General features: G+C 41.7%; 1 protein-coding gene across 1 annotated transcript in view; it reads right to left on the bottom strand.

Moving 5' to 3' along the window:
* Positions 1-6,620, bottom strand: part of PTPN13 (protein tyrosine phosphatase non-receptor type 13) — a 114,942-nt gene extending 108,322 nt beyond the window's left edge. The window contains exon 1 of the mRNA XM_035325129.1: positions 6,457-6,620. The gene's annotated coding sequence lies outside the window, so the exon portion shown is untranslated. The remainder of the gene's footprint in view (positions 1-6,456) is intronic.
* Positions 6,621-12,006: the final 5,386 nt, after the last annotated feature.

The following is a 12,006-nucleotide window of genomic DNA, read 5'->3' as shown; positions in this document are numbered from 1 at the left end:
AAAGAGACCCCTGCAGGAGAAAACATCATTTACTAACTGGTGAAACACAACATGTAAGGAAGTGGCAAATGCTCTGTAATGAGGCTGCTGGAGGGACAACTCTACATGTCCAAACCAGACAGTTGTCCAGCCAGTGATGTGTACTGCAGAGGCTGTCACTCCAAGTGACACACGTGCTGACACTGACATGCCAAATGAAGAAAGAAAGTAGTGTTTGCACCACTGCATCAAACGCTTGCCTGGCACTCAGACTCCCTGCTAACTCACTGGTGGCAAATACGGCTTGGCTCAGACCTGTGAAAAGGGAGCTATTATTTTACTGACCATAACCCTAAGCACTAGGATGGGATCTTCCACTTACTGGTTATATGGGAAAGACACTAAAAGTGATACATCCATCCCTTCTCCATTCTGTAATTCTTCGTTGAAACAGTCAATTTTGCACTAAATGGGTAGTCAGTAATTATCAGTTGTAGCACTCCATAAATTGCAACAACAGAGGATAACAAGAAACAGCAAGATCCCTTAATGCACTGGTATCGTGATGAGCAATCTCTAGGAATAAGATTGCTCTAGTGTTCGACTACCCAGACATGACATGGGAAAAAAAAAATCTAAATACTTCATTTTTTCATGACTTCATAACTTCAGGCAACATGCAAGCACAAGTCTTTCATCATTTAAACCAGGCGAGACTGCTGGGAAGCATGAACATAGACATTTGTAACGGTTTAAGTAAGCTTCAAACTTCAGTTTAGTCCCCTCTAATCCATTTAATGTTTTAAAATTCAACTACAGAAGTGGTAAGCAGAAAAACTCAAAAGCCCCATCAAGAAGGTTTCAACACACTTAGCACCAAAGGCAGTTGATAAGTCAGAAACGTTGTAGTGAACAGTTCAACAGCAACATCCTACAGGCTTTTGGGATAGCAGACATGGCTTTACGAGTCAGGTCCCACTACCTTTCCTTGGTGACCCCATGAAAACCCTGGGACTGCCAGAGTCACAGGTTCACTGTTTCTTTCTGCCCTTTGTATAGTCACTCACGTTTACATGAAAAACTGAAGATACAGTAGCCAATCTACACACACCATTGAGATGCTGAAGAAACTAATAATAAAGAGGGAAATAAACATCATCTGGAACATAAAATTAATCACTAGGAACCAAATCCCCTGCACAAACAAGGAGCTGCAAATGAGAGTTTCTATAACCCTTGTGATAATGAGATAAGTCACGTTGTGTCTGTACTTAGTAATAACTTCGAAAGCCTTTATATTCTGTTCCATTTTTTTCCTCCTGTAACAAGCTTTGAGGGCCTGCCTTCTACCTGAGCACATTACACAAACCTGAGCACATTACACAAAGAAGAATCAAGAAAGACCACAGAATGGACATGAACTCACAGCTGCTTACATCTTGAAGCACACCACTCAGCTATAAATATTATTTACATAATCAACTTTTTATGCCTTTCAGTGCTGATTCTGAAATAGCAATTAAGTCAACAGGATATCAAATGGTTTCTATAGTACCCTGGCCTAACTACAGCATTACAATGAACTTGTACCTTTTGTTTTGTACAGCAAACAGCCGTGGCGTTAAGATTCTGACATACAAGGATATCCTAGAACGTGCTGGGAAGCCTACTGTCATTGGACTTGGACAGAACATCACCTGTACATACCTACATCTACATATATATACACACACACAGAGCTTTTGAGATACAGGAGAGTAAACTTGAGAGAACTTGGTGTTTCCACTGAGTTATCCAGTAAGTGTCTTGCAACAACTGTAATGAAGAGAATAGTCTACCTTTAGAAAAATTGCATGATCCAACAGCTTTCCCCAAAAAAAGTTCAAGAGCAACAAAACTAAACCGTATTTCCTGGAAAGGTAGTAAAGAACTTGTATTTAAGCCCTATCACTTGGGAGAGAGCAAAGAGTTAAACAGGTTAGGAATTATCCCTCTTAAACTCAGCATCAATTTCAAGATTACAGCACAACTACACATCTGCAACAGCACCATCAAGAAAGAACAGTCACCCAAGTAGTCTTTCAGCTCAAGGTATTTTTTTTTCTAAATGAAACAGACTTCAGAGATGCCACTTTTGAGAAATTTCCTCATATGTATGCCTGAAACCAAGCAGCTACACTACACACAGGCAGATGTCAATACGACATGAAGACCATTGTCAGATTCATTTTCAAGAACTTCAGCAAGCTCTATAGGAAGTTCACTCCCACATTTCTCCTGTGGGTACAGACAAATGTTTTTGACTAAGACAATTTCGCAAGAAAAAAACAAACACAATTCTTCATCCAGAGCTAAAAGAATACTCCCCATCCCCAAACACGTCCTTCCGCTAACAAAGCAGAAGCACACACAAGGCAAAAGTCTTACGTGAGAGTTGACAGAAAACGTGATGGGTGTTTTTTGAGAGGCTAACCCAAGCACTGGACTAGGGCACTAAAAAGTTTGTATTTAAATCCAAATTTCAGCACTTACCTGTCATTTTTACATCAGTTCCTTTCTCTCTGTGCTTTGCTTCCAGCTGTGAAATAGAAAGTAAAGCCTCCCTCTCTTTTCCAAGTGCCCCATCTCATCTACACTGACAATAAACTGCTTGAAACAGGAACAATTAGCTGACATGACACCTAATTTGAAATCTGACATTACGATATTACCTACAAATCCTTAACGACACTAGACGCCCTGCAAAAACTATAGTATTCCCTCCAAATATCAGCAATCAAAAATCAGCAGCTTCAATATTATGTCTCCTGTGGTGCTTGACATACTTCTCGCAGACATTTCTGTGGCTTGCTGGTGTGACATTATAAATTTACACATAAAAGATAAAGAACAACAAATGAAACCCTAAGAACAAAGTCTCCTCACCTCTGTTTCTTTTTCTAAGGAGTTTCATAAGCTAAGTGGAGCAGATCTCTATCCTGGCAATTGGATTTCAAATTCACCCAGCATATCATTGTCCCAAGGCAGACTACTCAATTGCCTTTTATGAAGGCATTTTAATAGATAATGATGCACAAAGAATATGCCTAGTTGCTCACCAGGTATTTAACTGGCACAAGAGAAAGAAAAGCTTGGACAAAATAAAAACGGCACCAAAGAGTCGTCTTCTGCCCTTCCCATCTGTAAACACCAGCTTCCTCCTCTACACTTCAGGAGGAGGTGGGGCTGGGAAACACTGCTTTCAGAAGTTCCACCCTTCTTTACAGATGCACAGATTTCATTAATACTTAACTGGCGACATACAACATTAACTTACTCTGGTATTCATTGCTTTCCATCCGAGCTTGTCCCACGGAAAGTGACAGCTTCTGGCAACTGCTTAAAGATATTTCCTGCACCATGACACACCACTGCTGGACTTGAGTCTCTTTGTTTCCCTGACCACCTCATTTTAAGACAGCAAAATTCCAGCCAGTGTTTGTGTAAGCAGGGAAAGGTGACTGACAGAGCATCAGGCAGCTAACCAACACTTTCTCACACGTCTAAAACGTGGCAGCCAGACCAGTGCTTACAGGCTCACTTGCTTAACAAAGTGCTGGGGAAATCACTTACGATTTTACCACTATCATCAACACAACGAAGTCCTAGGCTTGGTGCATGGGTAAACAGGAAAGCTCTTCAAAATAAAATCATTTTCCCTTCAAGAGCTGATGCCACTCTTGTTCCAGTGACCAAATCTTGACAGGTGCTCTGGAACAAGCACTAGGGAGACTCTTCAGACCAAGGCGGACCAAGGTCTCCGCGACTGCAGAGAGCTCAAGCAAGAGGGTGACTATCTCTTATCTCAATCAGACCCCCAGGCCATGCAGTTGGCTATTTCACCATGTAAATATTTGAGGACATCTAATGCAAAGCAGTATTCAGAGGCTTGGGTGATAAAGAAGAGCTTTGTCCAAGTGACTGGAGCTCCAACAATAAATTCCGTTGAAGAATCTGCCCAGTCCCATTCTATCTGCTTAATTACTTACCTTTCTTGCAGGAACAGCATGTTATTAGGGTTTGCTGATTAAGATTTGAAGGCACTTTGAAGATTTATTGTGCTACACAACTGCTAATTATTATTTCTCAGACCCACACTGGGTTGGGAGGAAAACAGCTATGTGCCAATTTATTTCAGATCTGTCTCCTGTTCTACTTGTTCAAGTTAAAATACTTGCTTTGCTGTGCTTTTAAGTGAGTCAACTGATAAAATACTGTTTCAACTTGCAGTCCTTTGGTGCGATACTTAACCCATATTTCTAAGAAGCATATGGCTGAGAAATCCCCCTCTAAAGGAAAAACAGCAAAACAAGGCAGTCAAACACCACCTTCCCTCTCACTGAATGAGCAAACACAACACCCGTGCCCTGACAATTCCCCCCCAGGCAGGAATCTCCTCCCTCACCTAGGCTTCTGCACAGGGGGGCATGCAAAATAGCAATGCTATGCACAAGTTATCATGGCTGTAGATGTCCTGTTACAGTGTTTATTAAGAACTCATCCATATCGGGGCATGTTTGTACTTCCAGGGGTCTATGAAGCTGTGAACAAACTACTAAATCCCACCTTATTCACACAGCCTGCCTCCCTGGTGAAAACACATGCTGTGCACTCAATCCTCCTTTCACACTCAGCCCATCCTTGTCCCCCAGATACTTCCCAGTGCCACACACTCTTCCATCAACTTGAGCATCCTTGAGCTTGTGGCTCTCAGCCTCCAGCTCTTCTCAACAACCACATCAGCACTATGAGACTTTTTTAATTAAGCTGTTCTAACAGCACTCTGTGATACAGCCTGTCTCCTGTTCCATCTGGTAACTTTTTAACCCCAATCCTCCAACTTCATTTCTATATTCAAAAGCGTACCTTCCACTAAAAAATCTACAGACCACCATAAAGTGGCTGAAATATAAACACAGACCCTTCGGTGCCTCACACATGTCAGGCTCAACTAGGCCATGCAAAGGCACATTTAAAGAAATATGAAGATATTAATGTACAAATACTTTCCCCATGGAGTTTATAATGCACCCTATGTATTCAGAGCAACAGTAAAAAAATATATATATATCAGTACGAAACCCCTTATGTACACTGGGTTTGTTTTTTATCAGGCAACAGTGAAAGAAACATCTCATTACAGGGGGAATTCATGTACTTTTCTAGTTATCAGACAAAACTGCTGGGTTAAATAATGAGTAATGAAACCCTACAGTCTAACTTCAGTATATAATTTCTCTCTCGTTACCGTTCTTTTCTTCCTTTAAAATAATGCTTACATATAAAGGCTGTTTATGGAGACACATGCTTGTTGGCAGGAAAAGAGGCACTCCAGCTGAAATACAAATGCCCAGTGTGAAAGCTGAACAGATAGGCATGTTTGATAGCACTAGGAGTGGTAGCAAAATCTGTTGTAACTGCACTACCAAACAAAAGATTCTAAGACCAGATTTACTCTTTCCTCATCGGTACTTCTTGCACAAGAACCAAAACGCTCAAGTTGTTTTCCTATTTGTATCTCTGTATGGGCTGATTCCAGCTCCTGCTGAAATCTCTTTAAAACGTGTCTCAAGACACCCGAAGATGGACTGGCATTGCCAGAAGAGGCCTGATGCTCGGGTTGAACACAGACAGCAAGCCTTCTCCACAATTCTTACCCCACCAGCCCGAGCCCAAAGGAACAAGCTGGAAGCCAAGGCACATAAGGACTTACACGTTCGGTGCCAGCCTTCTCACCTGATGATCAGACCCCGAGGAAAGCTGTGGACTCGGACCCAGGTCCACCAAACGCGCTCCCCTTCGCACCAAAAAGGCTTCACGCACCCATGATGGCTCCAGCCCCTGCTAGCTCCTTCCACACAGGACTTTCGGCCTCCCTTCTCCACATCTCGCGCCTTAATGAGACGCCCAGACACAGATTACTGCAACCAACTTTACAGTTTTCACGTCCTACATTTACTTCACATCCCACCTACAAAACCAAACCGGTTCCCAAATGTTTCCCCAATAAACGGGAGGGGTATGTAGCAGCTCCTGGCGGTTCCCTATGAAGTCACTGCCTTTGTTGTTTCAAACATGCAATTTAAGGAGAATGACACAATCTCGAATATGAGAGAGATTACCCTGCGGTTTGCGGAGGTGTCTGCCGATTGCTAGGCGATAAAGAGCCAGCGAAACCTACGCTGCTACTCAGCGCCGACCAGTAGGTCCAGACCTCGCTTCTGCCCCTCCAAAAGCGTTGGGAGAGCGAAAAGCGTCCCCCCGCAGCGGGCTGCTCCTCTTCTCAGCTCCTCTTCTCCTCCGGGGGCCCCCAACGCGCGTGGGGCCGGGACTCGGAGCCCGCCTCAGCCGCAGGGGCGAACCCGCAGCAGCCACCGAGCTTTGTGCAGCCTCCCTCCCTCCCTCTCTCCCTCCTCCTCCCGGGGGCCGCGCACTTACCGGCCGCCTTCAGGGCGACGGAGGCGAGGAGCCCTCAGCAGCAGCGCTGGCGGAGCCGTGCGGCCGGCGGCTGGGAGGCAGCGGGGGGAGGCCGTCAGGGCGCAGCAGCATCTCCTCCCGCGGCGCCCCTCTCTCTCACGGCGCTGAGGGGCGGGCACGGCCGCGCTCCCCGCCCCGCCGATCCTTCCCTCTTTCCTCCCTCGTCCTCCCTTCAGCGCTCCCCGCCGCCAGCCGCCGCCCTCCTTCCTTTTCTTTCCCTCCTTCCCTCACGCCCCCGAGGCGGCGGGGAGCTGCTCGCACAGGCCCGGCCCCGGCCCGAAGGTAACCTGAGGACTGGCGCAGCCGTGGCGCCGCTAACGGCAACCTGCGCTTGGCCCCAACTGCCCTTCTCTGCCCCCTCCTTTTTTTCTTTTTAAACAATTACCTCGGTTCTGGTCCATAAAATGGCAGCGGTGATGCTCGACGCGTTGGGCCTGTGTCCGGTAGACTCCGGAGACAGCGAAGGGAAGGTGAAACGAGCGAGCCGACCATCAGCTACACCATAGCTAAATTGGTCAAAAAAAAAAAAAAAAAAAAAAAGGAAAAAAAGAAAGAAAAAGATTCGTCCGTGGCCCAGTTTTCAAACATGGCCGTTTCTTTTTAGCACGTCAGACACGTTCTGGCGAGAAGGCCTGCTTGGTGAGGTGAAGTTACCTCAGAAAACTGCCTTCTTTACTCGATCTGAAGGCGAGGTTGGTGGCTGGAGCCATCTCGGAGCGTCTCTGGGGTGCCTCATGGTGGGCTCCTCAGGCCGGCGGAGTGACAGACCAGTAGCTCAGGTGCAAAGAACACCCCCATTTCACTGCTTTCCAATGAACTTTCTTCAGAATGAGAGGCAAGAGGAGTTGTTTATTTTTTTCCCTGAAACATTTGTGTGGAAACGATTACTTGAGAGCAAATAAAATGCTTTGCCATAAGTGTTTCATCATTAAATACAAATTCCTTTGCCCTAACTGCAGTATTAAGGGCTCAGTATGAAAGTGAGTCTGCCGTAAGTAATAGTGTCACTGACTTCGTGTAAGTCATAATAAATATAAAGATGAATGGTAGAGCTAATTAACATTTTAAGAGACTACAGTAATCTGAGATGTTAGTTATGTAATTTAAATACTGTTTTCTTGTAATACAAGTTTCTTAAGTTGATAACTATCTATTTACATTTTAAGGTGAACTCACTATATTATCCACCTCGCGAACAAGAAAGCTCATTTTGGTCTCTACATTTACACGTTTCCACAGCAAGGGCCTACCTCCTCATTCTACAGGTTAGTCTCTTACTGAGAGAAGATTTTTTTATTATTATTTTTTAAAGGATGTTGACAATCTGCCGTAGATTTTATCCCCAAACTCTGCTTATATGCTTCAGGTCAATTTATAGTTGATAACAAGTTACTATATAATCTTTTTTACCTTGTTTGAAAATGGGGCACAGAAAGGTGTCTTTGTAGGGAAATGTTTTTTGCAAAGACACATTATTACTTGAGGTAAATGTAATGAGTTAAACAGGACTTACAGATGTGTTCAAACCCAGCCTACGTAATAAGGCAATATTACTTTCTTGTACTAGAACGTCTCTGAATAAAGCAGCCTCCTCCTCCAAAAGTCACCTTTCTTAAAAGACTGCAAATCTGATTGTAATTTACTATCCTCTAAACAAGATTTAGTTCCTTGTTCTTTATCCTACTAATAAGCATCTGTTTGGAACACTTTTCCTTAGCCTTGTAAATGTGTGTGAATACCTTAATGATTATCTCATTAGACTATTTAATTTTTATTTTTTTAATTAACTATCTTGAACAAGGAAACTTGGAGCTTAGGATCAATGGAAAATACAATTTCCATCTTCACCTACTATGCATTTTACAGGGATGCAAATACATGAAAATGAAAATGCATTGCTGTAGCTGAAATGAAAATGCATTGCTGTAGCTTTAGAGACTTCTTATATCAATGACTAAAAGAAAGACAACACATTGTGCACAAAGACTGACGCCTTGGACTGTCTCCACTGTGGAAAAACGCAATGGCTTTTGTCAGTGTGGTATTTCTGTCATTTATCGTGAACGCTATGTATATTTACTGGGAAGACTGACAATGCCAGCACTTAACTTAATAGATTCCAGAGCGTGACTTTTTCTTTAGCTGTTCAGAGGAAGTTTCCATGCTAGCCACATCTACAAAGCTTTAACTTTTCTTCTGCACAGAGTGTCTGGCAAATAAATATACTCCAATTATTCTACCTCATACCCTTGCATCCTTTACTCAGTGCTTTTGCACAGTGTAGTACATCATTGCCTAGAAAAAAAGATGCCAAATCACATTATTTGCTCTTCTTGTTGAAACCTCCTTAATAAACAGGTGTGCCTTTCTATACGTCTCAACTGGGGGAGTCAAGAGCACCTCCATGTTCCTGGTATGGGACACGTTGGCCACACCTTGGCTATGTATCAGAACAAAACCTGTACATAAACCAGCACCCTCCCTTAATCTCATGCTCATGGGTAATTGGGAGTCAAAAATTGTTTAGCATGCTCTGGTGTACTTTTAAAGGTCAGTTTAGAGGAAGACTAAGTCTAACCATGCACATTTTGCAACTAACAAAAACCATTTAAAAGAAAAAGGAAAGCCTAACTCAGCTGCATCGTAGGGCAATTCACACACAAGTTCTTGGTCAGCAAAGCACTTTCTTTTTAACTTAGACTCTGTGAGGTGTTGTCCTTACAGTATCGGAAAGATCCTAAAGAACTAAAATGAGTGGCTGAGAAAGAAACAGCAAAAAGAAATACATACAAGAAAGATTAAATCTCTGAGAAAGATTAAGATTTAAGTGCAGTGACTGTCTGGGATTTTCAAAAGTGACAATTAATTTTGGGCGTCTCCCAGTTCTGGTGCCCAAACAGGAACCTATTTTCCAAAAGCACTCAACAATGATGTCTGAAGTTTGGCAGCTTCATGCACAAATCCCTGTCAAAATGTTAGCCATTTTTATATTCTTTGGCTAGATGACAATCAAGGGACAGGGCTACAAACATTCGATGAGGCTGAATGCCACTGTGAGAAAGAAAATAATTTTGGCTCCCTACCTGTAATGAAACCTTACTTGTAGGCCAGTGCCAATGAGATTTCAAGTGTGCTCACAAGCTCTAGAGCAGTACAATTGCAGAAAGACATGAAACATATTTGGGATTGTAGTTATGTATGTACCAGCTAAGAAAGAAAAAAGTATATATTTTACTAGGAAAATCTCTCCTATGGTAAGTCTTACAGCTCTCAAGGATAATCTTGGAGAAAATCTAATATTCAGAATCTAATGAGCTGTAGATACTTAAAAGCAGACTGGTTGAAACAGTTGTAAATATATGGTAGAGAACAATCTTGCCCAGACAGAAACTACTTGTTCAAACAGGTCCTTCCTGCATTCAACTTTGGAGTCTATCTTAATGAAGGTTTTGTTTGGGAATATTACAGTCAAGAGTTAAATCAGAGCAGCGGAAGAGAGACATTAAAATGTATAGGGAGAGGAGGAGAAAAGGAGTTGTTTTTATTTGAGATTTGAAATGAGATGAAGGGTCACTGAAGCTGGGAAATACACAAAGGCTGTCCCAGACACCAGCCTATTTGGAAGAAAAGGCTCTCACATAACAGTAGCGAGATTGTGTGGAAGGACAGAGCTGAGTCTAGACAAGCAGAGGGTGGGGGGAGAAAAGACAGATTTTTTTCCCAAATTGACATGTTTCTATTAATTCCATAATTAATGACTTTCAGATGACCAAATTTTAAAGGCCAGGCAGACAATTTGGATTCGGAATATTCTTTTGTTGCAGCTGTCCAGAATCTAAAAGCACTGCGTTTATCTTCACTAAGTATGTTGCTCTACTGCTGCACCGCAACTTAGCATCATCCTGTGTAGAAGTGATAGCAGAAATTTGTTGAACATGGTAAGAGTTTCCTACATCCGTTAAATGAATAATGACCTTATTTGCACAAATGGCAGCTATATATTTTGCAGTGATCTTCAGTACTCACATGCTGACCAGAAAGCCTGCTTACATGGTGGTAAATTCTATCATTTGGTGGTCATCCTTATTTCTGTTTTTGATGTCCTGCAATAAAAGTAGCACAAAGACAGTTTTAGAAGTTTATTTCTGCAGGCAAACAATCTATATGTAGGTCCAGAAAAGCATTTGTGCACTTTTTTGTTACGCTTTCACACTGAGCTGTTGAGATTGATAAGTCTCGTCACCTAAATTTTTCTGCTGAAGCAGATCTGAATTTTCTAAGTTGATAGAAATGATTGGAAAACTTTTTTTTTTCTATTTTTAATCAGTGAATATGTATGTGCCCATCAAATGCATGATCTTATATCTAATTGGGAGAGATGGGAACTGCATACATTCACTGAGGTACCTTTCATGAAAAGTTAGCCAAAACAATAAAATACAAAACAAGTTAACATAACCCAACTCAGGGTGTTTTTTTTTTCTTTAGTACTTTTTTTTTTTTTTTTTTTTAATCCACTAGGTCTCTCTGTTTTTATCTAAGCTAATTTTTTGCATTTCCTGTCATTGTTAACATTCACTCGGGAACACTGGTTGTAGCGACAGTTAAACAGACTCTCTGGTCCTGGAAACTGCACTCAGTGTTTTCTTTATGCTTTTCACATTCCCAGTACCATCTTTTCAATGACAAAACCGGACCATTACATTTTTGGGTAGCAACAAGACAGAGAGAAAGAGACAGCTGAGATTACAGGTAGTGAAATGGTATCTTGGTAAAGATGGAAAAGTTGATGGATGACGAGATCAGGATAGGAGACAATTATGTAAACGTCTTTTGAATTAAATTCTTTAAAACAACCAGCCAAAAAAAGACTAAATATAGACTTCAGGAAAACACAGTGAGAGAAACAGAGAATTAAAGTATTGGAATCTCTGTAAAAACCACTGAAACAACTAAGAGAAAGTCAAAAGAAGAAAAAAATAAGAAAATGATGCCTTAGAAATACTGTACTCCCTTTAATGGTGCCAGAATGTAATTCCATATTCAGCAAAATCTCTTCTGTCCATCTGCAAATCTCTTAAAGGTATAGTTCTCATTTTGCACGCTGCTATTCTCAGTTCCACCAGAGTATTTACACTGAAATCTGTGAAATTACACCATTTATACTCCAGATTTATGCTGATGTTACAGCAACCATAATCTGACTCTAGAGGAGACATTTTTTTCACCCCTATATGCTACAATCTACTGTCATTTGCACTTCTACTCACATTTGTCATAACAAGCTGTGAATTACTTTTACAAAAAAAGTTGCTCTGTTCCTAAGAAATGCCTCTGTGTTCCTGTATGACAAAAGGCTTATTTTCGTATACGTTTTTTGACTTGTACAAATACAAGCTTTTAAAAAGTCACTCATTTGCTGGGATATCTGATTATGATGTTGTTAGGTGGTTTTTTGGTGTTTCAATTAAGTGTTCTTAATTGATCAAAACTTAAGTTGTCAAACTAAAG

This window comes from Oxyura jamaicensis, chromosome 4, assembly GCF_011077185.1.
Source record: "Oxyura jamaicensis isolate SHBP4307 breed ruddy duck chromosome 4, BPBGC_Ojam_1.0, whole genome shotgun sequence".
Lineage (NCBI taxonomy): Eukaryota > Metazoa > Chordata > Aves > Anseriformes > Anatidae > Oxyura > Oxyura jamaicensis.
Note: the sequence above shows the minus strand (reverse complement) of the source record. Positions and strands in the feature narration are given on the sequence as shown.